Source organism: Crocuta crocuta, unplaced genomic scaffold, assembly GCF_008692635.1.
Source record: "Crocuta crocuta isolate KB4526 unplaced genomic scaffold, BGI_CrCroc_1.0 scaffold96, whole genome shotgun sequence".
NCBI classification, from domain to species: domain Eukaryota; kingdom Metazoa; phylum Chordata; class Mammalia; order Carnivora; family Hyaenidae; genus Crocuta; species Crocuta crocuta.
In genome coordinates this window covers 9,262,841-9,275,337 of record NW_027531522.1, presented here as the reverse complement: position 1 = coordinate 9,275,337, position 12,497 = coordinate 9,262,841, and the positions used below count along the sequence as shown (strand labels likewise).

General features: G+C 43.9%; 1 protein-coding gene across 1 annotated transcript in view; it reads right to left on the bottom strand.

Moving 5' to 3' along the window:
- The window catches only part of RSU1 (Ras suppressor protein 1), a 190,701-nt gene that overhangs the window by 147,393 nt on the left and 30,811 nt on the right, over positions 1-12,497 (bottom strand). The window lies entirely within an intron of this gene.

Below are 12,497 nucleotides of genomic sequence, written 5' to 3'. Positions count from 1 at the left end.
ATGGTTACCAGGGATGGAAGACAGGGGAGGGGGAGGGAAATGGATGAAAGTATTAAGACAGAAGTAACGAAAAAGGAAAAATATTTCAATCTGGATTAATTGAAATTGAATAAAATAATACAGTTCCCTGGTCACACACAAGCCACATTAACAATGGCTAGTGGCTGCTGTTTGGATAGCGCAGATGGGAAACATTCCCTTCACTGTAGAAAGTTCTAGATACTGCTGCTCTAGGGTAGGGGTCTCAAACTTCCGAGAACAATGGAATTACTGGAAGGCTTGTGACAGCACAGGCTGGTGGGGGGAGGAATGACACAGACTCCAGAGTTCCTGATTCCGTAGGTTTGGCACAAGGTCCTTGATTCTACATTTTCAACATGTTTTCAGGGGAACTTGATGCTGCTGATCCAGGGACCATACTTTGTTCCGAAAACTTAATTTACTGGGGACATCAAAATCATTAATCCAATACGTATGTTCCTTCCTCCACAATATGTTGCTGAGTAAGATCACCCAAATTAAGACTTCTCGGTCACCTCAGCAAGTTACTGAGACTGAGTTGATGAAAAGTGAGGGGGAAAATGTACGAAAGGCCCTCTAGATGGCTGATCTCCCCAGCCTCGGGGCTACAAGCCGACCGTTTCCACTCAACTCTGCTTCCCCATGAAGCCAGCATCCATCTCATTTGTTCAGATGAAAAGACAACACCAGAGGTCATATGGTGTCCGCCACAGCCGGGCGAGGAACACATAGACCCAGGCCCGAGAGGTGGGACTTCCTGCTTACCATTCAAAAGAACGTGAAGGAAGGCAACCCCACTAGCTTACACACGTACGTGTAGTTAGCCTGAGCACGTACAGGCAGCTAACCAGCACTTCCTCAACACAGAAGCACCAAACGCACCTACTCACATCTCTAACATGAAGAGTAGAGGTAATTTTCAGATTCCAAGTATTTTGGGCTGGAACCGCCTTCCATGGGACCAGATGAAGTGGCACCAGAAGTAACTAAGCAAGATCTGTTAACATGATCTCATGGGCCTCCAATCAATAGCATCCACCTTCTCAGAAGACCCCTGCCTCAAACTGTGCCCTTAAAAATCCTCACTTGTGGGGCGCCTCAGTCTGTTAAGCATCCGACTTCGGCTCAGGTCATGATCTCACGCAGTTCGTGGGTTCGAGCCCCGCACTGACTCCTGTGCTGACAGCTCAGAGCTTGGAGCCTGCTTTGGATTTTGTGCTTCCTTCTCTCTCTGCCCCTCCTCACACTCTCACTCTCTCTCTCTCAAAAATAAATAAACATTAAAAAAAATTTTTTAATTAAAAAAAAAAATCCTCACTTGTGGGGCACCTGGGTGGCTCAGCCAGTTGTGTCCAATCTTGATTTCAGCTCCGGTCATGATCTCAGGGTTCATGGGATCAAGCCCCACATAGGGCTCTGTGCTGACAGCATGGAACCTGTTTGAGATTTTCTCTCTCCTCCTCTCTCTTTGACCTTCCCCCCACCTCAAAATAAATGAACTTAAAAAAAATCCTCACTTGTAAGCTACTGGGGAGTTCAGGATTTGGGGACATTAGCCCCCACTCTCTTGGGTGGCACCAGACCATCAGATAGCTGATTTTCTTCCACTGCCAAAGCTTGGTGTCCATTTTTATTGGTTTGCTGTGCATCGGGTGGATGAACTCTCGTCTGCTTCAGTGATACCCACGATACCATGTCCTACTCCAGTGTTGAGGAGTAAGGACAACGTTCCAAGAGAGAAAGTTCTGAATTTCCTAGTTCATCGAACTAAGTCACTGACATGACTTCATCATGGGCCTATGGAGAATGCCCCTTGCTACGCTTATGGCCGGCAAAACACGGAGAATGAAATGGAGAATACTGGGTGGTAATGATAGCACAGACACACCAGCTGGGGTGCAGCCGGTCCGGGGGCTTCTTAAACAAAAGCATCTTGTGGCCCGAGGCAAAGAAACACAACTGTGAAGAGTGACAGGCTCTGGGAGCAGCAGGCACCCTGCAAAACATAAGGACAGGCGCTCGCCTGCGCGCAGCCCACGGGAGGGCCGGCGGGTCAGGCACTGGTCTTTAGAGCCATATGGTTGGCACCGACAGCCGGGTCCTCCTTGGCTACAAAAGGGCAGCACTAGACCATGCACCACCCACAGCGGCTGGGGAGCCGGAAGCTGCTCAGAACACATGTAGGTTTTCATCAGCAGCATGGGCATGAAATCCGGAGTCGTGAACCCTCCCCACCACCTCCACCAAATTTCTGAGGAGTTAGAACTACGCTGTGCCTAACTATTTCTGCAGAACCAGCAGGCTGTTTTTCTGGGTGTGTGTGTGTGTGTGTGTGTGTGTGTGCGTGTGTGTGTTAATCTGGAAATTCCTACAAAGGAAAGGCACTCAGCTATGGCATGAAGGCCAAGGGCATTTGGCCGGCATGCCTCCTTGTAAAACCGAATTCAGGGTTCAGCCGCTGCCTCCACATGGGAAACCAGAGAGGGACAGCAACCCACCCCGTGTGTCCCAAGAGGGAGACTCAGAACAGGTGGTTAACAGGAAGCACTGCCCAAGGCCAAGGCTAAGACTGCACACGGCCCAGTGGTGGGCATGCTCCTGGCCCTGCAATGTGTGAAACGCTACCAACTTGTGCCCATCTCCAGAGTACCCCTGACCCACAGGCCACACAGAGCCCAAAGACATCACCATATGGGACAAGGTAAAGCAAAAGAAATCAGACAGCACTGGCATGTTTATATTAAAAAGAGGAGACTTGATTGCCATAACAAATGAACACGTTCAGTTAGATTCTGACACGCTTCCACTGCCTTGTGAGATTTCTTTAACAGAGAAGGATAACGGAGGGTAGCAGGTAGTTAAAGGAGGCCACTTATTAGATCCCTAAGATACATGCTACAAGAAAGCTATTAGAAAAATTACAAAAACCACGAGAACACATCCAAAGGACTGAGACTGTTCATTATCTATACAGTGAAGGAAGAAAGATCACATAAAAAGTGGTGAAAACAAACATCTCTTTGCCCCAATTTGATGAATTCAGCCCTGTGCAACCACCATCCCCCTGCACCCTGAATGAGGTAAGACGGGGGAAAAGCAAAAGAACTGAAGCCATGTGAACGATGAACTTGGGGCAGTGCTGGTCTGAATAGAAGGACAGGCCCTTTAATCCTCAGTTACACGAGCCACAGACATTAGTCCATTCCTACCACAGAGGGGATGTCTAGACTCGTTATATAGATGCCAATTCTTTTAGCAAATTAGGAACCAGTCTTGAATGCCATTTTAATGATTACCTGTAAAGATGAATCTCTTTAGTCTCGCATACAAATAATTACGCTCTTCAGAATTTTATATGCAAAAAAAGATCATTTGTATTTATAGTGATTAATGACTTTTGTTTTCTAGCCAAAAACACAAGGAGGGTAATGAACTAATTATATCTTAGCCCAAGAATGTGAAGTTCAAAAGTCTACTAATGATAACCTGCTTTACAGATTTTATGGGATTTTCCCTCAAAGCAACTATTAAAACAGTGAATTACAGTAGTTATAGGTTATTTAAAAACATAAAGTTTATGAAACAGTAAAGCAGATTCTCATTTAAAAGGAACTACATGTTCCTCAAGGTAAAAATAAAATACCAAAATATCTAAATGTCCACCCAATAAAGGCCAACATCTCCCAAACATTATTAGCTTTATAAATGACAAAAGTAATGCTACTTTCAGTTAATCAACAGTATTTACTAAGCACCCACACCTAGAAGTACATTTTTATTGTATCCTATCATGGGCCTCCTGAAGATTCTGCAGCTTAAGTAATTTTACTAACTAAAAATATCCTGACTTAATTCACTACAAAACAAAAACAAAAACACAAAACAAAACAAAGCAAAACACTCCTCTTTCAGCAACATTGAGAATAATCAATTCCACCAAAATCAGGGGAAAAAATTACAAGCAAGCATTAAGGCGGATTTTACAGTTTAAAGGCAAACATGCAAAAATCTGCATCCCTGGGCTATAAAAACTGTGTACGCAAGGCCAAACAAATCTCCTAAAAAGCTGACAAGCATGGATTTCTGCTCCTCTGAGGATGCAAACTTTACTTGATTTCTGAATCTTTTAACTGCCCAGGGAGAACCAAGGAATGGTGCACACAATCTTGAGGAGGGCTTCTGAAGCCTGAATTCTTTTAGGAACACACCTTTGGGGTACACCCAAGGCCGAGGTCCTACACTGCCAGCAAGGTGGGAAGTTAGCAAACAGCTTTAAGCAGTGAGCTGGGTCAGAGAAGCAGCCCTCAGGGGAAAGGTAGTGGCACTGATGGTCTGGGAGGGAATGACATGGAGAGAAGGGCGAGCAGAGGGCAGAGGTTTCTCTAGAAAAAGACGCCTGAGAAGTTCTGAGACACAGTGAGAAGGAAGACGATGTGAAATCAAAACCAAAGTTCAATCAATGCAGAAAGCAAGCTCAGTGTCGTAAAAAGAGCTATTCCAGGCTCTTAAATATCCATTATACTGATACACATGCTCAAACCTCGAATATTTTTTAATGTTATATTTGAGAGAGAGAGAGAGAGACAGAACACGAGTGGAGGGAGGGAGGGGCAGAGAGAGAGACGGAGACCCAGAATCTGAAGCATGCTCCAGGCTCTGAGCTGTCAGCAGAGAGCCCGACCTGGGGCTCAAACTCACGAACCATGAGATCATGACCTGAGCCGAAGTCAGACGCCTAACCGACTGAGCCACCCAGGCGCCCCCCAATCCTTGAAATATTAGCATGAAGAGAAACACAAATCAGATTCACACACAAACACAACATGCATTGCCAACAGTTGATGTCTTCTTTTATAGTTATGAACGACTTCAGCAAGAGACCACACAGGGTTACTTCTCTTCTTTTCTCACATTTCAATGCTGAGGAAGGAAACAATTACATGAGAAAGAAAAGACGTGGGGGGTAAATGCCCCTGGCTAGAAAAATTCACACAATCCACACCAGTAGTTTCAGGAAGCCCCCCCTAAAAACAACAGCTTTGCCTTTTAACTTTTGGAATTCTCCCTACTTTCCTATCTGAATATGCCCAAGCTTCCTCCTCCGTTTCCGTGGGTGGGTTACTTAAACTGCACACCTACATCAGAGGCAGGGGCGGAGGGCAATGGGGAGCACAGAAGCGTGGAAGCCATGGCGAGCCCTCCAGCCTCCAGCTCTAGCTACCTGACCACTTCAGGCCTGTGACTTCTATCAGACACAGAACAGAACACCAATAAATACGAGTTCTTTGCCTCCCTTCTTTCTCATGCTCAAGTCATGACATACGTAAGGTTGGCCCTTCAGAGTCTAATAAACGTGCAAGGGCCTCATATTTTATTTTCCACACAGTGCAGGTGCAGGTGGTGGGACAGGCGGGCTTTGTGGGACAAGAAGAGAATGTATCTCAACTTTCCAAAGGAGAGCAAGACTTGAAGAGGGACGGGCGTTGCAGATAACAGGTGATCTGTAAAGCGTATATACAGGCAGGAAAATAAGGCTAAAGCAACAGCCAAAAATTAGACAAGCGGGTTCATACTAAAAATATTTGAAAAGGATGTGGGTGAGTTTGTTAACTGGTGGCCAATGACATCAGAGTTTTGTCCTGGTAGGGAAGAAAAATTGAAACGGGAAAGACATTCATTCTCAAGGTTTTAAGGAAATTGAAATATGTATATAATGTGAAAATTAACAAAGAGAAATCTCACTGAAATGGATTTGGGGAGGTGGGCAGGGAGCGCACACATGTCCTACGACCTGTGGTCAATTGCAGACCCAAGAGGAAGAGGTGGACCTGGACCTTGCAGACGGACACCCCTTTGCTATCCCTGCAGGAGGGAGAAAGGCGTACCCCCTGCACCTGGCAACAGACCAGCCAATGAGAGAGAGTCACAACTCAGCCAATGAGAAACCACTATACTTCCAGTTCCCAGTTTACACCAATGAGCTTTATGTTTATAACAGCATCCCCAACTTCTCCCTCCCTCCCTTGTTCTCCCAACTTGCCTATGGTTCTGCCACAGCCTGCTTGCCCCAAATTGCAATTCTCTGCTATTCCTGAATAAGCCCACTTTTGCTGGTAAAGTAACAGGTAAATTTAAGGTTAACAACATACATGCGTTCCGCTCAAGATTACAAATTCTTATTTATCAAAACGTAAATTCCAGCAGCTAAGGTAGGTGGAGCTCTTGAACATTTTTTAAGAGGTAGCAAAAGTGAGTTTCACACTGTATTAACATCTTTTTAGGGGCACCCGAGTGGCTCAGTTGCTCAAGCGTCCGACTTCGGCTCAGGTCATGATCTCACAGTTCTGTGGGTTCTAGCCCCGCATCAGGCTCTGTGCTGACTCAGAGCCGGGAGCCTGCTTCAAATTCTGTGTCTCCCTCTCTCTCTGCCTCTCCCCTACTCGCAATCTGTCTCTACCAAAAATGAATAAAAGTTTTTTAAAAATTATTAAAAAAAAGAATATCATCTTTTTAAAGTTTTCCAGCAAACATGTCTAAGAAATAGCACACAAGTATATCTTCAGCGCAGGGCAAATATACAATTATCTTTCTCCTATTTCTAAATCTGAGTTACAAGCACCCCTGAAGAATTTATGGACGGTTTTTATAGGACCCACAAAACCCATGTGCATTTTTCTAGGGGCCATTGACACAGTTTCACCTTATTAAAAACAGTTGGTGAGTTATGAAATGTTAAGAACTTCTCTAAAAGAATGTATATACCCAGGAAACGTACCTCTTAGAACATTCTCTCCGATCCTTCTCCACAGTACACACACGTACGTGTGCGTGCACGCGCACGCACACACATACTATTTAGGAGAAAGAGTCAACAGATAATTGAGATATACATTTTTGCTATTACATCAATTGTGTTTGAGAGTCGTATTGTAAACAGTCAACAGAAACACTTTTCAAGATCAGCTTGACAAGCTAGTAACGATTTGCAAAAGGACAAGTCCAAACTGCCCCCACGTTTATCTTCTCTACAGCCTGCCACCACTCTGAAATTCTCATGACTGAAGTCATCCCACTTAAAAATATACCGTGGGAGAATTAATACACTACACTTCAGCTGGGTTCCTCGCAGCCCTGAGCAGGACTCCAGGAAAAGAGATCCTAGTACAGCGCATATCGGTTGGTAGTACTGGGCCAGTGGGTCACAGTCTTCGAGCTAAGGACACTTTGGGCATTAGCTTCTCCGACTTCACCCAGAGGCCTCGGACGCTGCTGGTTCTGGGCTACGGGGCCCACACATTCTTCCACGTGATGACCCCACAGCTTCACTTACTAACCAGAACCAAATATAACAACCAACTCCCAAGTGCGGAGCATTTTTTTTATGGCAGACTAACAGTGGTATGATTGGATAGATACTGTCTAATTAACAGCTGCCAGACCCGAAAATACGATGTATGTAGTTTTTCAAATCCAATCTTTCAAACGATGGCATAGTAACAAACTGATAAATGTGCACTAATTAAAAAAATAAGCTATTGATCAAAGCCTCTGTATTATAAATACATTTATACTCTGTTAAAATGCAAACAGCAAGCTGTTTTGACATTGTCACAAGATAAATTCATGACACACAGGCGATTTATTTTGCATATTCCCTCTCAGTTTAATTTCATACAAGCCGTGCCCGAGAACTTTTGCATACGGCATGACAAATAATCTACGGAAGAAGAACTAACTAGAGACTTCAGAACACAAAGGTGCTGCATGCTGGTGAAGGTCATTCTTATGAGTTGGGACAGTTAATTTTTCTCATTCATCTCAACAATCTATGAGCTCTGTAGAAAACGGTTTAATTTATTAGGCTTTAAAAAAAACCTGCTTCATCCTCTTCAGTATAATTGGATCTGCATATTCTGAGAATTATGCCATTATTTTCATGTGGAAAATGCCACTTAATTCATTTATAATAACATTTACAGTTAGATATCCTATCAATATACATATCTACATAAAATTTTAAAACATATTAACCTCTATGTATGTAGGACGTTATCTTTTAAAATTATTGAAATAGCTAAAAAAAAAACCCTACCATTTCTTGTTCATTGTCATTTCGAATTCATACATAAGCTGTAACTAATAGGAAATAGTCTGTTTAAAAAAATAAAACACGTTTCACCATAAAACTTGGGTTATTGCTTGACTAGCCATTTCCGATTCATTAGGGCCTTAAACTACAGGCAAAACTCCTAAAGCCTCAAGAAAAGGTTTTATCTGAGTTCAAAGTATAAAACTGAACAGTTACATCCAGAGACCTGCACTTATGAAAAGGTTTACACAGAGATGGCTGTTCAATGTTTACACACAGCAAAATGATACTCTCTGTATTTCTTGCACAAAGTGATGAGTGCTTAAGCCTCAAAATGCATGAGTTATAAAATGAAAAACACTACTGTCATATTCAAGGTGCTAGCAGTATCTGTATCTGGGTTTTGCTATAAAAATAAAATTGTTTTTAAAATTAAGAAAAGCTTCACGTTAGAAAATTATGCCCAGAAATTGTTTTATCACTGACTCAGAGTGTAATTCATTTCCTAATGCATTGTATCCTTCCCGACACAGTGGCGTTTAGCAGAAGAATCCGTTCAAGTATACATTAAACGCACATTTCCCTGAGTTTCACGTTTTTTTTTTTTTTAATTCAAATCAAAGAAAGTCATTTTAATCAAAACTTCTATTATGGAGAAAAACATTTAAAGAACTGTGATCTCTTTTAATGTCTCTGATTTGGCAGGTTTAAGAAAAATAATACATGTTTATAGTCATCTGTTCAAATGTTCGGAGTATCAAGATTAAGGATTTATTATGTAGCTTTACATTTGAAAAAAAGACATGGTTATTAAAATCTGGTTACACACAGACATATTTTAAACTTCCTTCCCCAGAAATAAAATCTCACACGTACCACATTAAAAATACTACAGAAGGCAAAAAGAGTCTTCCAACGTAGAGAAGAAAAGTTTTAACTTGAGACAGCAGCTATAATAAACACTAAAAAATGGTACGTTGAGACTGGATGATACTCATAGGAGCAAAACGAAAAACTAACATATATCCTTACAAGGGATCTACTTTAACTCTGGCACAAGCCACACCACATAAACGGCAACAGCCAACAAGCCCTTCTGGACACAGAAGAAGAGCTTGCAAAACATTTCACCTGATCACACAAATTTGATTTTTAATCTTTAGGCAAAAGACCTGGGGAAAAAATTACATATCTCAACAGTGACCTCTGGTGGACAATTCTTAAAATGATGGTCTCAAAATGAAACTCTTAAGACTGAAAACAAATAGGGGGAAAAAAAGCATTTACAAAGCTACTACTCCCAAACCACCATAAAAACCAGGTATGAGATTATGCAGCCAACTGAGAAGATTCTTCTTACACTGACTTAAAAGCAGAGTAATCACAAAGATGAGGACCGGGGCAGAGAATCAAAGAGCCTTTGAAATCACTGCCATGTCCGTTCTTCCAAAACACGGCGAACTGGCAAGCCCTTGGGTATGTCATCTGTCTGCTCTGATTTGGCACAACTCATCACCTGCCAATCCATTAACCAACTAGTATTCACTGAGGGCCTAGCTGATGCTCACCATGCTTTTGGTACTTTCCTAAGTGTAGGATACAAAACAGCATCAGACAGGGCTCCTACCCTCAGGAAATTATAATGCAATTAATTGTGTAAAGAAATTAGTAAGTGCTGTGGGACCTTAAACACAGAAAACTGACTTTAGGTGGAAGAGTAACAGGCTCAGAAGCTGTCACATCTGTAAGAGCAAAACGAGGCTCTCTGGAGAGGTGAGAGCCAAGCCCAGGAGGGCCGCTGGGTGAAGGTGCACCGATGGTTTCTCCTGACACCAGCTTTCCTCATGTGTGGCCTCTTGGATGTACCCGAGGGCCGCTGTCCCAGCAGCTCGTTCCTCAACCATGGAGGGCTCCCCTAGGACTAGGAACACAATATGGACATCAATTTCCAAGACATAAGGTAATGTGGGTTTTTTTTTTTTAAGTTTATTTATTTATTTTGAGAGAGAGAGCGCGAGCGAGAGAGAGAACGAACAGGGGAGGAGCAGAGAGAGACACAGAGAGAGACTCCTAAGCAGGCTCCACGCTGCCAGCGCAGAGCCTGATGCAAGGCTCATTCTCACAAACCGTGAGATCATGACCTGAGCTGAAATCAAGAGTCAGATGCTTAACCGACTGAGCCCCCCAGATGTCCCAGATATAATGCTTCTCTAGAGCACTCATGGTCCAGAAGGTGTGACATGAACCCCTGAGTAAGAAACAGAGTGTGTGTGGGGACCACACCTACTCAAGTCCCCATACCGCTTAGTCCTGGCACTGTCCAGACTGCTTCACCTCAGGCCAGCGGTTTCCGCTCAGGACCTCCCTGTCCATCATCACTGCTTCATAGAGGCATTACTGGGAAGCCACTATGCTCTCGGCGACAGGTGTTAAAGAAAAATAAGAAATGGATGGTCCCCACTTTCGAGAAGACTTCCAATCTACCTGGAGAGAGGAAATAAATACCTGGCAGAGAAGGACGGAGAAGGGCCTGTGAACAACAGTAGTTTGGGGAAGAAAGAGTTCTCATTGCCCAGGGCAGACAGGGGAACCTGGAGCAGAGGATGAGGAGGCAAGGCCGAGCAGAGTGGAAGACAGGAGGCAAGGCGGCGCAGGTGCCGAGGCAGGGGCGGCCTGGAGAGAGACGACCCAACTGTCTGCAGCACCGGAGGAAGACACGCTTGCCGTGGGAGGTGGGGCCAGATCACGGCAGGTTCTGAAAACCAGGTGATCCACACCTTCCCCCAGACGTGTGGGCTATCACAGCGCAAATGCTGTTCCAGAAGGGTCAGCCTGGTGCGGGAACCCCATCTTCACTCGGAAACCAGTCTCACGGGGCCACAAAGACCCTGTGCTGGGCTTCGGTGAGCTCCTGCCCCATCAGAGCACAAGGGAAGAGGAGAAGAGTCACTCATGGCTCTGCCTTCTGTGTGACTGCGCCAGGGAAACACTCGCATCTACTAGGAAAGTTGTTCCGGGCAGGGCGAGCCCCACTCTACCAAAACCACACAGCCCCGATCCCTCGCTTAAATTTAAATAGCGCTGCTGTAACCATGATGAGCCTCTAATAGTGGCTGGCTTGACAATTTGTAAATGTTTTTTATGAACTCAAACAGAGAACACTACAGAATCCTGGGGGGAATCCTGGGGGGGACGAAAGGGTCATCTGACCACTCCCGGCTTCCCGCAGCCTCACTCGGACCACAGCAATGGGATCCGTCAAAATCAAAACCACCAGCAGGGAAAGGAAGTCCACTTGGTGCCACACGGTCCAGGATGGCTCTGCAGACACTGACTCCAGCGTGCGGAATCACATGATGTCCCCAGATCGAGGTCTCGGTTTGTGCAAGCCAGTCACTCCTTCCGTAAGTGCACAGGTGGAAATGCCACACAACAGTGTAGCTGGGAGACTCAGAGAAAACCACAACTACTTTTGCAAAGTAAAAGCGGGGCTGAGGGGTTTATCTTTTGCATCCCACTGGCTTTAATGCAGCAATGTCAGCCAGGTCCTATTAAAAACCACAGAAAGTGAAAGACACTGATTACAATACAAAGTGACAGGAGGGTGTGCTCACACTTAGACTTAATGCATATTTATATTTCCATCAAATGGACATATTTACTATAAATACTTGAAAAACCATAGCGAGTCATTCATTTAAATGCCAGAAAAACAGTAAAAGATGCTAATTTGACCTTAGTGGAACAGATCGAGTGTCACTGACACTACACACAACGGCTTGAAACAATTTACCAAGACGACTAATTAGAGTTTACTGGATTAGGTCAAGAGTGTCTCATATGGAAAAAAGGAAAAAACAAAACACAAAAAAACAGGGAAGGAAGAGATGTGAAGTTTGAATCCATTCACAGTCAGTTTTTTTAAAAGATACAATTTAACTCCGTTTTTACGCCTCTCTAAATTCATCTTGTCTTATATGCCTGGAGAAAGAAACAGATCCACTGATCCAAGGTTTCTGTCTTTGTGGACGTGTAAAAAGAAATGAACTACAACTGAAAAAAATCTGAAAACACCTGAAAGGTTTCTTTCTTTTTCTTTAAGAACAGATCAATTAACGACGTAATAGGAACAAAGCGTTTAAATTTAAACTCTTTAGTCGCTCTACTGACGCACATCCAAGCACGGGAACCTTGGCAATTAACAATCTTTATGAAATGAGCAACAGCTTCAAGAACTTGTCGCAAAATCTTGGGGAATTTGGGGATTACACAGTCCATCCTTCAGGACAAACTGTAATACCCTCTCAACTAGGATTAGGGTCTCCATGGACAGCAAGACCACTGGCTTTGAAACCCATGAAACTAGCCGCATAACAGCCATTACAAA